The sequence below is a fragment of the Nomascus leucogenys genome, chromosome 17, assembly GCF_006542625.1.
Source record: "Nomascus leucogenys isolate Asia chromosome 17, Asia_NLE_v1, whole genome shotgun sequence".
NCBI lineage: Eukaryota > Metazoa > Chordata > Mammalia > Primates > Hylobatidae > Nomascus > Nomascus leucogenys.
The window spans coordinates 44,839,454-44,856,154 of NC_044397.1; the positions used below are offsets into that span (position 1 = coordinate 44,839,454).

The window sequence follows — 16,701 nt, forward strand, 5'->3', positions numbered from 1 at the left end:
CTCATTGTTACTAAAGAGTTGTTTAAGTTTGACTCCTGGGCTTTTCTAGGGAAAGCTTTTGAAGTCTAAATACCTAGAAAATGTAAACATACTTTTGTTTAAAAATAGAGATTAATTATGATAATCAAAGTGGAAGCATTTAATGAAACAGTGGGCTTTATGATTAGAAAGGTAAACAAGAACACATAATTAGTTAGTTGATTACTTTTCCATTTTAACCAAGGCAGTGTCTGGCTACTCATCATTTTTTCTACTTACCTGGTCAACTGTTGCCTAGTGGACAGAGTTCTGGACCCAAGGGGTAAGTCCTGGGTCCCTGCTGTCCATCTAGCACAGTTCATATGCTCCTAAGTATCCGGATTGACTGAGGTTTTGTTTTGAGTTGGGTTTATGTCTAACCTTTTTTATTTCTATTTTGCTGGTTAATTGTGAATTCATAGTATTCGTGTATGTCTATGCAGTGCAGCAACACACACACACACGCACACACACACACATTTACTTCTAAAGACTTTTAAAGGAGGAATGTTAGGAGATAAGTACTCATATTCTATCTCAGTTATTCTTAACGTATAGTCTGGAAACACCTACATCAGCAGCCTGGGAGGGACTGGTTGTCAACACTGATTGCACAAACCTTCTAAATCAGTGTCTTCTGGAGAGGTACAAGAATTTTATTTATTTATTTGTTTATTTTTGAGACAGAGTCTCCCTCTGTCGCCCAGGCTGGAGTGCAGTGGCGCGATCTCGGCTCACTGCAAGCTCCGCCTCCCAGGTTCACGCCATTCTCCTGCCTCAGCCTCCCAAATAGCTGGGACTACAGGCGCCCGCCAACACGCCCGGCTAATTTTTTTCTATTTTTTGTTAGAGACGGGGTTTCACTGTGTTAGCCAAGATGGTCTTGATCTCCTGACCTCGTGATCCGCCCGCCTCGGCCCACCAAAGTGCTGGGATTACAGGCGTGAGCCACCATGCCCGGCCAAGAATTTTATTTTTAACAAGCTCTCCAGTTAATTCTTAAGCGCACAATGATCTAGGTCAGCATTGTCCAATAGAACTTTCTGTGATGATGGAAACACTTCATATAGGCATTGTCCAATATGGTAGATACAATATAGTGGCTGCATGAACACTTGAAATATAGCCAGCACAACTCACTGAACCTTTATTGTATTTTAATTACTTAATATCAAAATGTATTTTTATTAAAATATTTTTAAACCATTTTATTGTGGTATAATTGACATATAAAAAGCAGTACATGTATGCAAATTAATGGGTTTGAAGATAAGTATATACTCACAAAACTGACACCACAATCAATGCTATAAACCTATCACCTCCATTATGCATCAATTAAAAATAATAGTAAAAGCAAAAAAAAAGTATTTACCTGCTCCAAAAGTTTTCTCCACCCTCTTTTATTATTATTATTTTGTGATGAGAACACTTAACATAAGATCTAACCCCTTAGCAAATATTCAATTATACATACAATGTTATTAACTATAGCCGCTATGTTGTAGCTACATGTGGCTAGTGGCCACCATATTGGATAGTGCAGAGCTAGATGATAATTCAGCAGCAGTTGCACACATACTAGTAGTAGTAACAATAGTGAATACTTGTATGTGACTTGACTCAGGCTTTTTAAACTTACTATGTGCCTGACACTATTCCAAGTACTTCCTAGATATAAACTCATTTAAATCTCACAAACTTTTAGGATAAGATTTTTTTTTTTTTGAGACAGGGTCTCAGTATGTTGCCCCCTGTGTTGCCCAGACTCACCGCAGCCTCAACCTCCCAGGCTCAAGCGATCCTCCCACCTCAGCCTCCCAAGTAGCTGGGACTCCAGGCAGGTACCACCACGTCTGGTTTAAGGCATTTGTTAAAGATAGTAGATCAGTAGGGTCCGGTCAGAAAGACAGAAGCCAAGGGCATTTCAAACAGTGGAATGCATATAGGATTTTGATTGGTTACACTGGCGTTGAAAAGCTGAAAGAGAAAACAGAATACTGAGGTAACCCAGATCAATAATGTAGGAAGCAGCTGCCAGTCCCTAGGGCTGGGGAACTGAGGAAACAGAAGGAAGTTGAACACGGGAGGGACCTGGACCACCACTGGGTGTTAATGGCAAATGCTCAGTGCATGGGGAAGCCAGTGTGGTTGGTGCCAGGAACTTCATGAGTTCCCAAGTACTGGGAGCACCAGAAGCTGGAGATTAGAGTCCTTGTCTTCCTTCACCTCTTGAGAGATGTAGACTTGAGCTGAAAATGGGAAACAAGCCCTGTTTCCTTCTCCTGACTTTGAGCCTCCTGCTTGTGCCTCCTATTGGCAGAATCTAATTTTACGGCACACAACACCTGCATAGCTCAATCTAATCAGAAGCTAATCAGAAATCTACTCAGAATATAATCAGGCAGAAGGGTCTGGAAAATCTTGTTTGGGGACTTCTTGCCCCAGTATCACAGTTCAAGGTATAGAAAGATGGGCTTGGAGCTAAGGAGAAGAGACAGATCACTTGCACGAAATTTTTTGATAAGCACTTTGTTTAAAGTACCACATGTTTAAATGTATTAATGATATCATCACTTTCTGGGCTAAATAGCATATGTCAGGCAGGTCTTAGGGAGATGACGTGGATGTAAATGACCAAATTTTGATTAATTGTCAATTACTGCAGTCACCCATCTAGGTTCTTTGCATAGGTATGCATGCATATGGGGACTTCCTCCCTACTTTGCTAATTGGTCTCTTTCCTCGTGTGCTATGAGGCGCTCCCATACAGTTGGCTTGAAGCATTAGAGGCTACACTACAGGACCTGCTTCTTGCCCTTTCTCTGAGTTCCCTCCCATCTGCAGACCTCCAAATCCTTCTAACTCCCATGTGGGGAAGAACAAAGGAATTAAAAAAATAGATGCTAGAGAAGTTATCTCTTGCTGCTCCTGTTTACAATTTCTGAGCTTCTCCCAGTAAAAGCCCCATTGCCTTCCTAGGACTGCCATTTCTCCTCATTTTGGTGTGGATTATGCAAAGTTCTTCATTTTTGGAGACGGACTGGGGAGAGCGTGTGCCCCACTCCACCCACAAACCCTGCATGAGGTTGGAGAGTAATAAATGCTCATGTTTCTCTTTGACTAAACACTCAGACCAAGAAATTTAGAAATATATTCCTTCATAAAACTGTGAATTATCTAAGAGAATTGATCTTCATCACATGGCTTAAAAGTCCTCCTATGGAGGAGAAGCTGAGGACTTGAGACAGGAACCAACACAAGTTAGTAATAGGGTGACTAGCTTGTGCATTTGTTAAACTATAAGGGAACAAAAATATGTTCATTTTCCCTACCAGAATCCATAAAATTAACATGACATATAATACATTAGGAAATGAATCAGAGAAGACTATGAGACGATGTATTCTTGCATCTTGCAGTTGATAACAACCAAAACATTTCCTAAATTTCTGGTTTCTGTAGCAAATAATTTCAGAGCTAACATCTTTCCTTGAGATTTCAGGAAGTAATTCTCTTTCCCTTGCATTGCAATATCTTTCCACAGACTCTCATCCTCAGGAGAGATGCTGAGCAACATAGTTGATTATCTTAGGATTGAGTTGCTGGTGAGAGCCTGTTTTCCACTTTAACATCTGGGGGGCAAAACAATATGCACAGATCACAAGTACGCTCCTGGAAGCTTCCTTCATGGAATAAGGTGGCATTATCTCTGTACCCCATTCCCAAAGGTCTCTAAGGTGCTCTAGGTTTGCTTTGCATGCTTGTTTTGGGTTTCTTTGCATGTGCTGCTGAATACCTAGAGGTTTGGCCTAGATATGGTTGCTCACAGAAAGCCAATCACTGAAACAATAAGTATTGTCAGGGAAGACAGCTATAACACAGGTGATGTCAGCTGGGAGATGGGAGGCTGCTCCCAAATCCATCTCCCTAACCAACTAAAGTCAGGGGTTTACATAGCGAAGAATTAGAGAGGGGTACAGGAAGAGGAGCTGGTCAACAGTCAGCAGGTGGTCAGATGAGGGGTCTGGCGTCTCTTTAAATCATGTGTGGCAAAACAGGAATTCGGACTAAGGAATTGATTAATAGGCAGTTGTCCAGATGTGGTAATCTGGTAAGTTTCAATTCCCCGATACCATCTGGGAGGCCTGATGGTTGGTTTTCTGAGAAAGGAACTCAGATAAAACAAATGTAAGGTGTTCGTCTGTTCTCACGCTACTAATAAAGACGTACTTGAGGCTGGGTAATTTATAAAGGAAAGGGGCTTAATTGACCCACAGTTCAGCATGGCTGGGGAGGCCTCGGGAAACTTACAATCATGGCAGAAGGAGAAGCAAATGTGTCCTTCTTTACATGGGGGTAGCAAGGAGAAGTGTAAAGCAAAGTGGGAGAAAAGCCCGTTATAAAACCATCAGATCGGCTGGGCACGGTGGCTCATGCCTGTAATCCCAGCACTTTGGGAGGCCGAGGCGGGCGGATCACAAGGTCAGGAGATCGAGACCATCCTGGCTAACATGGTGAAACCTCGTCTCTACTAAAAGTACAAAAAATTACCCGAGCGTAGTGGCGGGCGCCTGTAGTCCCAGCTACTCGGGAGGCTGAGGCAGGAGAATGGCGTGAACCCGAGGAGGCAGAGCTTGCAGTGAGCCGAGATCACGCCACTGCACTCCAGCCTGGGCAACAGAGCGAGACTCCATCTCAAAAAAAACAAAACAAAACATCAGATCTCATGAGAACTCACTCACTATCACAAGAACAGCATGGAGGTAACACCCCCCATAATTTAATTACCTCCCACTGGGTCCCTCCCACGACACGTGGGGATATGACAACTACAGTTCAAGATGAGATTTGAGTGGGGACACAGCCAAACCACATCAGGAAGTTTCTCAAGCTTTAGTTCTGTGCAAAAATCGGGCCAATTTTACATGCATCTTACATATTGACTCTCACAATCTCAGGCATGTTGTAAGTGCTACCGTCTCACTTTCTTGCTCACTTGTGAGAACTACAATTCTGTGATACGGTGTACTAGGTTCCCTTCTATCATATTTCCAGCTGGTTGTTTCTGGGAGTTTCAGGCTCTTAAATTTTGTACAAAGAGGGGAGAATAGTGCATACAACCCTTGTCCCCCAAAGTAGTAAGAGCCAACATGCCTGGTTTTGTTTTTCCTTTGTGCCCGAGCCTTTGGACCAGTGGGAAGATGTGAGGAAGGACCATGTGGCTTCCTTGTCATCCTTCAAGAGGACAAAAATGTTGTGTTTTAAGAGGGAGGCCACAGTCGTGTTTTTCCATCCAGCCCCATTGACCTGTGGTTAGTATTAAATAGCTGTTTTTTGGCAGAGTCTAGCAATAGGTTGCCTGAATCCAAGCTTTGTGATGATGAGAAATTTTATTTTCTTCTGCATTTTCATCCATCTTAGCGCCTGATGGGAAGATGGCATGGGGGCTGCTAGCCAGCCGCATCTGCCATCTGGATCTGGTGCATGCAGCCCTTAGTTTGCTGTCTCTTTGTTCCATAATGTCACCCAGGTTCATGCTCCCTATCAATGAGGACACCCAGATTAAATATGTACAGAAAAAAAAGGGCAGTGGAATAAAATCGAGTACATTTCCTATAATGTCTATGTATTCTTACCTGCAAAGTAAATGCACATAAAATTCATGTCTGAGGACCATTAAGTTCTGCTTATCAACACAAAGATTGTCCAAGCAATAAGTCAACGCACAATGTGATGCTTCCTTCTAATATATGGCCTGATAATGACTCTACTGTCTTTGTCTCTGGAGTTTGCATCAAACATCTGTGTTAGGAAGAGTGGCTAACATGAAATCCTTGGTCATGATTTCTTTTTATCTGTTTATTAAGAAGACAGATGCCATTTCTGGGCCAAGTGTCAAGATCCAACAGAGTCACTTGGCAATTTGACTATTAGTTGGTAAACATGAAGCATTACTGCACCTGAGGCTGAGTTCCCCAAGGCCATTTAATTTGTAGAAATAAATGCATTTAATTTCCAACAGTTAGAATTTTTGACTCAGTGTACTGTAACACTGGAGCCGTGTCTATGTAACACCCCAGAGCCAGGCCATTATCAGAGCTTGTTTAGTAATAAAAATCAATGAATTCAGCCTAGCAACTCATTTTATGACTCAACTGACTATCTGAGTCTGTTTGGGCATTTTAGCTTTCAAAGGTTAAAGACCAAATATCAGTGACTGTTCATAGCAAAAAGATTGTTTATCTACTTCAGTGATTGCTCTTGTCTCTAAGCTCCTTTTCCCAGAGATGATTCGGCAGGCTCGCATTTACCCAGGCTCTGATGATGCCCCTGCCTTTGGGAGGCTCCTAGATCTGGGTCTCACCTTTTCTCCAGGCACAGCCAAGGCAGCCCAGCTCAGAGACCCAGGCCCTAGACACAATCGTGGCCTGGGCATTGTTCAGGGCTCTCAGGAAGCAGCAAGGAAGACAGGTCTTCAGCTTTCGGGAGCTCTGTATTAGTCCATTTTCATGTTGCTGATAAAGACATATCCAAGACTGGGAAGAAAAAGAGGCTTAATTGGACTTACGGTTCCATATTGGTTGGGGAGGCCTCAGAATCATGGCGGGAGGTGAAAGGCACTTCTTACATGGCGATGGCAAGAGAAAATGAGGAAGATGCAAAAGCAGAAACCCCTGATAAAACCATCAGATCTCATGAGACTTATTCACTACCATGAGAACAGTATGGGGGAAACTGCCCCCATGATTCAAATGATCTCCCACCGGGTCCCTCCCACAACACATGGGAATTATAGGAGTACAATTCAAGATGAGATTTGGGTGGGGACACAGAGCTAAACTATATCAAGCTCCTTGTAGAATGAGAATGACAGCAACAAAGATAAGTTCCAAGTGGCTTGATGTTTCCTCTTAAAAGGTTAAGTGATAGCAAATGCCTGGCAAGATCTGAACTTGGAAGATCAAGATTCTTCACGTTCCGATGCCACATAGTTAACCCTATCTCCTGGAAACCCTTCTGCAGCCCCTGCACAGGGACCTGTCCCCTTGAGTCACTTTGTATGCCCTGAACATATCATGCACATTCAAACCTCCATTCCTTCCTCTGTGAACTCATCATCCTTCTACTGCCTGAGATGTCATGTTCATCCCATTGCATCTTTGTCTGCCTGGTGATGGCCTAGTTATCCTTCAAGGCTCATCCCAAGTGCCACCCCTTCTTCAGCTTTTTCCTGAGTTGATCTCTCGGCTTCAAGAGCTTTGTTTCCATCCATCGATTTTGTTTCATTTTGCATTGTATGTCATAGTCATTTATTTATGCTATAGAGCCAACCATGAACTGTTTAATGAGGAGAAGTGTGGCTTAAATCTCTTTGTCTCCATGCCTGGTATAATATGGGGGGGTGAATGGTGGCCCCTGAAAGGATGTGTTCATATCCTGATTCCCGAAGCCTGTGACTGTGAACTTGTTTGGAAAGAGGGGATCTTTGCAGATCTGATTGTTTGGAAGTGGGTGGCAGGCAGCTGGGGGGGTCTTTGCACATCTGAAGGTCTTGAGATAATGAGCATCTGAGATTGTTTATGTGGGCCCTAAGTCAGACGGCAAGTCTCCTTATAAAGATAGAAGAGAGGCCAGGCACTGTGACTCATGCCTGTAATCCCAGCACTTTGGGAAGCTGAGGCAGGCAGATCACTTGATGTCAGGAGTTCAAGACCAGCCTGACCAACATGGCGAAACCCTGTCTGTGCTAAAAATACAAAAATTAGCCAGGCGTGGTGGCACGTGCCTGTAGTCCCAGCTGCTCAGGAGGCTGAGGCAGGAGAATCACTTGAACCCAGGAGGCAGAGGCTGCAATGAGCCGAGATCAAGGCACTGCAATCCAGCCTGAGGAACAGAGTGAGACTCTGTCTCAAAAAAAAAAAAAAAAAGTTGAAGAGAAAAAGACACAGAGACAGAGGAGAAGGCCATGAAAGGATGGAGACTGGGTTTGGGATTATGTGATCACAGACCAAGGGATTCCTGCGGCCACCAGAGACTACAAGAGTCAAGAGCAGGTTATCCCCTGGAGCCCATGGAGGAAGGACAGCCTGCCTACTCCTTGATTTTGGACTTTTAGCCTACAGAGAACTCTAAGAGGATACATTTCAGATGTAAGCCATCCAGTTTGTGCTAAGTGGTTAAGGCAGCCTTCGGAAACTAATATATATAACAACTAGCACAAAGAAAGAGCTCAGCTGTTAACTGAAGGAACATTGATAATTTTGTACTTAGAACACTTCAAGTGGTTAAAGATATTTAAGATGAAAGAGAAAATTCTAAATGTGTCTTCTGCTCCAATTACGTTTTTATGAGTCCACTTGAAACCCTGGAAGGCAGAGCTTGCCACGGCTATTTCAAGCACCCCTCTCCTCCACGAAAGAGGAAATAACCTCTCATTCCATCAGCCCATAAACCAGCAGCACGTGGACGCAACATCACCCCCTGCACTTCTTGTCTTCAGCAAGAATGAGGGCACAGAGAACTCCACTTCAAGCTTTTCAGTCAACCCGACGGGACACGACAGATTGCAGAGCAAAGTGCACCAAAGATACCATCAGTTAACCTAATAAAATTGATTTAAAAGCTTTTAAACTTGAGAGTGAGAGTTCAGTGCCTGCGAAAGATCTTTCAGTCCCTTGAAGTGATGAAATAAAATGATCAATCGCCCTTATCAACCTCCCTTTTTTTGGTAATGTGGTGGCAGGAACAGCTTTTCCACTGTCAAATTAACCATCTTTTAAAAGTGGGTTTCTGCAGCCTCTGTCCACTCTCCGTGAGCTCAGGGGCTGAGCCCTTGGAACTCTTATATCCTCTGTTGCTGGTCTCATCTTCTATTGAAGGGAGGAAGGGAAGGAGGAGGGAGGGAAGGACAGACGGATGGAGGGAGGGAGGAAAGGATGGAGGGAGAGAGAAAGGAGGGAGGGATAGCGGGCGGGAGGGAGGGAGGGAGGGAAAGAGGGACGGAGGGAGGGAGAGGGAGACTCAGGATACTCAGTGTTTTTGGGGGTTTTTTGTTTGTTTTCGAGGAGTCTCACTCTGTTGCCCAGGCTGGAGTGCAGTGGCGCCATTTCAACCCACCACAACCTCTACCTCCCAGGTTCAATTGATTCTCCTGCCTCAGCCTCCCGAGTAGCTGGGATTCCAGGCATGTGCCACCATGCTCAACTAATTTTTGTATTTTTTGGTAGAGACAAGGTTTCACCATGTTGGCCAGGCTAGTCTCAAACTCCTGACCTCAAGTGATCTGCACTCCTCGGCCTCCCAAAGTGCTGGGATTACAGGCGTGAGCCACACTGTGCCCAGCCTCAGGATACTCAGTGGTTTTTGATCCTTCATGCTCTCTCTGGGCCCTTGGCATGGGGAGTTTTTCTTGGAGGTTGCGGTTATTAAAATGCCTTTTGAATGATAAAAATAGAAATGTGTTTATTGTAAAAAAAAAATAAAGGAACCTATTGAGAATTAATTATATAAGCTCAAAGCCCCTTATCTCACTCTCTTCCTTTGAACAGCTTGGTGTAGAGCCTTCCAGCCCCTGTTGCTTATGCCTTTACAAAGATGTGTGTGCATGCACGTGTACAGGTACATACACTCATGAATATACATGGTGCCTTCAACATCAATCCAACACACATATTTTTCCAGCAAATATTTTTATAGCACCTCTGATGTGTCAAACTTTGAGTATGTCATTTAAATTATTCTGTAACTTGTTTTTTTTCACTAAATGCATCAAAGACACATATGGACACATATCTATTTCAGGAGTTTAGTCCCACCTTTTTTTTTTTTTTTTTTTTTTGAGACACGGTCTGGCTTTGTTGCCTAGGCGCATGATCACAGCTCACTGCAGCCTCTAACTCCTGGGCTCAAGCGGTCTTCCTGCCCTAGCCTTCCAAGAGGCTGGGACTACAGTCTGCAGCTACTATGGTAGCACAAGTAGGTACTCCAGACTTCCAAGTAGCTGGGGCTTTCTGCCCCAACCTTCCAAGTAGCCACCACTCCTGACTAATTTTTAAAGTTTTTCTTTGTAGAGACAAGATCTTGATATATTGCCGAAGCTGGTCCTAAACTCCTGGGCTCAATCAGTCTTCCTGCCTCAACCTCCCAAAGCGCTGTGATTACAGTTGCGAGCCACTGTGCCTGGCCTTTTTTTTTTGAGATGGAATCTTGCTGTGTCCTCCAGGCTGGAGTGCAGTGGTGTGATCTCAGCTCAATGCAACCTCTGCCTCCTGGGTTCAAGCGACTCTCCCGTCTCAGCCTCCTGAGTAGCTGGGATTACAGGGGCCAGCCATCATGCCCGGCTAATTTTTGTATTTTTAGTAGAGACTGGATTTCACTATGTTGGCCAGGCTGGTCTTGAACTCCTGACCTCAAGTGATCCACCCACCTTGGCCTCCGAAAGTGCTGGGATTACAGGTGTGAGCCACTGTGTCTGGTCCATGCCTGGCCTTTTTAACAGATAAATGTCATTTCGTTCATCTGGTAAACAACTATGTAGTAAGCACTTACTGTGTGTCCCCGCGGTGTGTAGGTGCTGGGCTTACAGCAGTGACTCAGCAGACCAAAGGCCTCCATCTCCCTTTGTAGAGTATTTTAATCAGGACCTACTGATGGACACTAGGGTTTTTTTTTTTAATTCCAACAAATGAAGTAGCTAATAGCTTTAAATGTATATCTTATTACATAGATATATTTATGGGCCACCTTCCTAGGAGTAGAAGTGTTCTATTTAATCCTAGAGCATGACAGTGTTATATGTATGTAATTCACAAGCCAGAGCAGGAGGTTCAAACTGCCCCGATGACAGCATTCACCAATGGGCCATTTTCTTAGTTAACACAGGATCAGTTAACTCTCAACAGCTGCTTTAGGTCTGCTTCTCCCTGCCTTAGATTAACACTCTGTGCTTGCCTGCCCTGGATTCTTTAAGACACATCAAAGAGTTATGCTAAAGAAACGGTGAACAGCCCGGCGCGGTGACTCATGCCTGGAATCCCAGCACTTTGGGAGGTCGAGGTGGGCAGATCACTTGAGTCCAGGAGTTCGAGACCAGCCTGGCCAATATGGTGAAACCTCGTCTCTACTAAAAAAAAATACAAAAATTAGCCAGGCGTGGTGGTGTACACCTGTAATCCCAACTACTTGGTAGGCTAAGGCGGGAGAATCACTTGAACCCTGGAGGCGGAGGTTGCAGTGAGTAGAGATTGTGCCACTGCACTCCAGCTGGGCAACAAGACACTGTCTCAAAAAAGAAAAAAATACTGCGTACAATGGGTGGCCTGGCCATATGTATGCTGGGCCTGGCTGAGCTACACTTCCTGAAGCAGGTGGATCACCTGAGGTCAGGGGTTCGAGATCAGACTGGCCAACATGGTGAAATCCCATCTCTACTAAAAATACAAAAATTAGCCAGACATAGCAGTGGGCACCTGTAATCCCAGCTATTCAGGTGGCTGAGGCAGGAGAATCACTTGAACCCAGGAGGCGGAGGTTGCAGTGAGCCAAGATCTCACCATTGCATTCTGGCCTGGGTGACACGGCAAGACTCTGTCTCAAAAAAATAAACAAGAAAAGAAAAAAAAGAAAAAGAAACATTGATCACTGGTTTTCGGTGTGAAGAGAGAATTCCTCTGCCCCCAGCTTCACCTCATTTCCTTTCCGAGACCCCCTACCACCTGTGTCATGTCACTAAGCCACCCTTTCCCTGATTCCTAACAATGTAAGGAGATTGGAACTGAGGCTGGGATGCCTTGCTGTTACTTCCAGAGAACCCGACGCAATCAAGTTGCACGTCTAAAATGAAAAAGGAAAGGACAGCCTCATTGTAAATATTATTAAGTCACCGTTCGGTTACTTGCACATCGTTTCTTTCTGAATTACTGCTGCTCTCCTAGGAATACACACACAGGGAGGCCCGTTTCAGAGACGACATCTTATTTAAGCAGAACAGTTGCTGAAGAAAGAGTATGGGAATCAGGCCCGTTCATTCATTCACATAGAGCACTTGCTAAGTGAAAAAACCTTGTGTTAAATGCAGGCGATGATACAAAACGGAATAAAACACGGATACATTTTTACAGCAGGGGAACCGGATTGTGCAGGTGAGTAACTGCAATAGAAAGTGAAATGGAATAAATGCCTGAGATGTGGGGAACAGAGCTTGCTTGGAGTTCAGAGAAGCAGCTGCAAACCTCCTTTTCTGATTTGCGAATTAAATCCATGTAACACTGTTATGCTTTATGATTACACAGAACACTTCTAGGAAGGTGGCCCATAAATATACCTGTGTAATAAAATATACATTTAAAGTATTAATTGTTGCATTTACTGGAATTAAAAAAAGAAAAAACCTAGAAAATCCACTTGATTTGTTGCCGATTTTTCTGCAACTCTGGGAGAAGTCACTCTTCACTAAAAGATAATGATAATCGCTGGGCACAGTAATCCTAGCACTTTGGGAGGCCGTGGCGGGCAGATCACGAGGTCAGGAGATCGAGACCATCCTGGCTAACACGGTGAAACCCTGTCTCTACTAAAAATACAAAAAATTAGCCGGGCGTGGTGGCACATGCCTGTAGTCCCGGCTACTTGGGAGGCTGAGACAGGAGAATCGCTTGAACCGGGGAGATGGAGGTTGCAGTGAGCCCAGGTGGCATCACTGTACTCCAGCCTGGGCGACAGACTGAGACTCCGTCTCCAAAAAAAAAAAAAGATAACGATAATCTGGAGGCAGCGATGGAAATTGTCAGATGTGGTTGGAGTGGGATACAGAGATTTGCATTCTACTTTCCCTGTCCCTTTGAGAATTAAAATATACAGCATATACTTTGCAAGCAGATTTACCCCGACTCCTTCAGCCGAGGTTAATGAATCCACAACCTCATCAGATTTAAGGTCCCACCTGGCAGATGTGTTGGGAGTCTGATAACTTTTAAATCTGAGCTGTAAGACTGTAGAAATCAAAGCTGTTTGGTGTGGGAGGGTTTCTCAGGAATAGGGAGCTTGAGTAACTTTAGTGTTTAGTTTGACTTTTGTTAAAAAAAAAAAAAAAAGCCCACACACCAAAAGAATTTTATTTTTTCTTGTCTTTGATCAGAGAATTTCGGTAACCCATGTTTGAGTTACGGTTTCATTCCATGGCTGCGAATATGTTTCTCATCTTGTGCCCTGCCTGTGAAATTGACCCTGACATAGTTCCCATCCAAGTTATTTTTCCCTAAAATATGTAGGAAATGAATAATGCATTGTTGATTATTCTGTTACCAAACAAAAGGGTCTTGCTTCCCAATGTGCTAGAAGCCAATATTATGACACTAGTTTTTTGAGAAAAGGACAGCTTTTTATTGCTAGTGGACTAACCAGGAGACAGGAGTCCAGCTCAAATCTGTCTCTCTGTGCTGGCTTTAAGGCAGGAATTTTGTCAGAAAACGTTTAGCAGCTGGATTCCGAGATTTGCAGGTGATTGGTGGAAGGAAAAGAGAGATCTGGAAAGTCCTCGGACACATACGGTTATCTCTTCATGCCTCCTCATGGGTCTCATGTGCAAATTCAGGGGGAGTTAGTATGAAACATGCCTGGAAATCCAGGCTGTGATATGCACAAGCTCATTCCGTGCAAAATCCTGTTGACCATATTGAGTCTAACTGATTTCAGCCAGTTTTGTTATCTTACAAGCACAGGGAGTTGCAGCGTTTCAGCAGGTTTTTTTTTTTTTTTTTCTTATCTGCTGTCCTGCAAACTCAAGAATTTCCTAGAGTTACTGGCTTCTTTAACTTTTTCTTTCTTCCTTTCTTTCTTTTCTTTTTTTTTTTTTTTTGAGATGGAGTCTTGTTCTGTTGCCCAGGCTAGAGTGCAGTGGCATGATCTAGGCTCACTGCAGCCTCTGCCTCACAGATTCAAGATTCTTCCGCCTCAGCCTCTTGAGTAGCTGGGATTACAGGCACATGCCACCGCACCCGGCTAATTTTTGTATTTTTGGTAGAGACGGGCGGGGTTTCACCATGTTGGCCAGGCTGGTCTCGAACTCCTGACATCACATGTTCCACCCGCCTCAGCCTCCCAAAATGCTGGGATTACATATGTGAGCCACCTGACCCGGGCTTTTAACTCTTTGAGGCATGATTTCTTTTTTCTTTTTTTTTTTTGAGACGGAGTCTCACTCTGTTGCCCAGGCTCTGGAGTGCAGTGGCGCAATCTCGGCTCACTGCAAGCTCCGCCTCCCGGCTTCATGCCATTCTCCTGCCTCAGCCTCCCAAAGTGCTGGGATTACAGGCGTGAGCCACCATGCCCGGCCAAGGTATGATTTCATGCCTACCCTAAAGGATAAAGTCTGGAATAATAGGGGTTAGTTCTGAGAACTGGCTGCAGCTAGCAATCTATTCTTTTGGAACCCAGTCTTTTGCCTTTCATCCTCTGCAAGTGCAGACTCAATCAACCTAAGCAGGTAGAGGAGGCTCTCCAAAGCCCAGGATAGAAAATAGCATTCTTGCCTGGGGGTGTAGTTGACTTCACGCTTCAAAAAATTTCTAGAAGTTTTTAGCATCACAGTTGGCATCTCCCTTTCATGAAGGTGAATATCCATCAAGAAGGGATGCAGTAGAGAGAAAACTCTTGAATTCTAAAGATTCCATCTCATTTTCAGCTTCATCATGGATGAGCTGTATCATTTTGTGCAAGTTTGTTACATCTTTCTGAGCTTTAGTGTTTTTTTTCATCTGTAAGATAAGTAATTTAATACCTGCACCTCCATCACATCGGGATTTTTCTGGGGATCAAATGCATTAGATAAATTAAACTTGAAAGCTTTCTTTACAAATTATTTGAATGTAGGAGATTTAGTAATTCTCACTACTATTGGCAACAGGGAGAAATTGGCAAGTTTCTAGTGGCTGGCTGGCTAGGGTTTGCATATCAGAATCCAGCTTTCATATTTTATATCTTTTTCATATTTTCCATCTCTTTAATGCACTAAAGGATAATTTCATGAAACCTATGTCTTGTCCCCTCTGTTTTTCTCCTCGTATGTACAACCTATTTGATTGCTTGCTGTGTTTTAAGCTCTAAAGACTCTATTTTTCATTTCTAGAAGTTTCACTTGGCTATTTTTCACATCTCTCTATTTTTCACAGGGTTTTGTTCTTATGTTCTTACGGTTTTTGACTCCTATTTTTAGGTTTTTACTCATTTTGTTGTTGTTTTGGTTTTTTGGTTTGTTTGTTTGTTTGTTTGTTTGTTTTTGACAAAGTCTTGCTCTGTCACCCAGGCTGGAGTGCAATGGCACGATCTTGGCTCACTGCAACCTCTGCCTCTGCATTCAAGTGATTCTCGTGCTTCAGCCTCCTGAGTAGCTGGGATTACAGGCGTGTGCCACCACGCCTGACTAATTTTTATATTTTTAGTAGAGACGGGGTTTCACCATGGTGGCCAGGCTGGTCTCAAACTCCTGGCTTCTAGTGATCTGCCTGCTTTGGCCTCCCAAAGTGCTGGGATTATAGGCATGAGCCACCACAGCCGGCCTGGTTTTTGCTCATGTTGAACATTCGTATTTTATGGTGTCTGTCTAATGGTTCTATTATGTCAAGTTCTGAGAGTTCTAATCTTACTGTATTTGCTGAGTCTTACTTAAAGTGGACTGTTTCTTCGTGTGTTTATGATATCTATTAAGAGCTCATCTTTGATGGAGCTTCAGCTGTGAAATTCTGGGTTGTATGTGGATCTCTCCAGTAAGTTTTCTCATTTGCTTTTGCTTGTCACTCCTAGGTGTCATCTTCTGAGGCTACTCTTCATGTACATTTCTAGGCTAGCTGTTTCCTGACCATGTACCCAATGTAAATTGAAATCTGGCCAGGCACAGAGGCTGATGCCTGTAATCCCAGTACTTTGGGAGGCCAAGGCAGGAGGATTGCTTGAGTCCAGGTGTTTAAGACCAGCGTGGGTAACACAGCAAGACCCTGTCTCAACAACAACAACAACAAAAGAAATGTCAAACCCTCTTAGGGACAGGTCATTATGAATTCTTGAGGGACACTTTTTTTTTTTTTTTGAGACAGCATCTCACCCTGTCACCCAGGCTGTAGTGCAATGGCACAATCATGGCTCACTGCAATCCTCCCATCTCAGCCTCCCGAGTAGCTGGAGCTACCGGTGTGCACCACCACTACTGGCCAATTTTTATAATTTTTAGTAGAGATGAGGTTTTTTCATATTGCCCAGGCTGGTCTCAAACTCCTGGGCTCAAGTGATCCTTCCACCTTGGCCTCCCAAAGTGCTGAGATTATAGGCCCAAGCCACCGCACCCAGCTGACAACTTTTTTTCTTTTATGCCCAGCGCTCAAGAAGAGACAGACAGGTTTCCTTGTGATTTATGATTAGAGTAGATTTTCTGAATGCAAGCAGCCTGTGTCATCACCATCTGAACGTCAAAGGGATTCAGGTTTGCATCTTCATAGCTGTGTTAGAACAAGGTACTCAACCTTTCTGAACTTCAGTATTTCCAGCTCTCAAAAGCAGATACTCTTACTCACCTAAAAGCATTGCTGTGAGAATAAAATGGGATCCTACATATATGTGAAGTTCATGGCCTTGGACCTGTGGTAGAGGGAACAGTCCATAAATGGTAGCTGTTCTTGGTCTTCCCATTTC

At 43.8% G+C, this 16,701-nt stretch overlaps 1 protein-coding gene across 1 annotated transcript in view; it reads left to right on the forward strand.

Moving 5' to 3' along the window:
* GALNT17 (polypeptide N-acetylgalactosaminyltransferase 17) overlaps window positions 1-16,701 on the forward strand; it is a 585,735-nt gene that overhangs the window by 401,825 nt on the left and 167,209 nt on the right. The gene's annotated exons all lie outside the window — the stretch shown is intronic.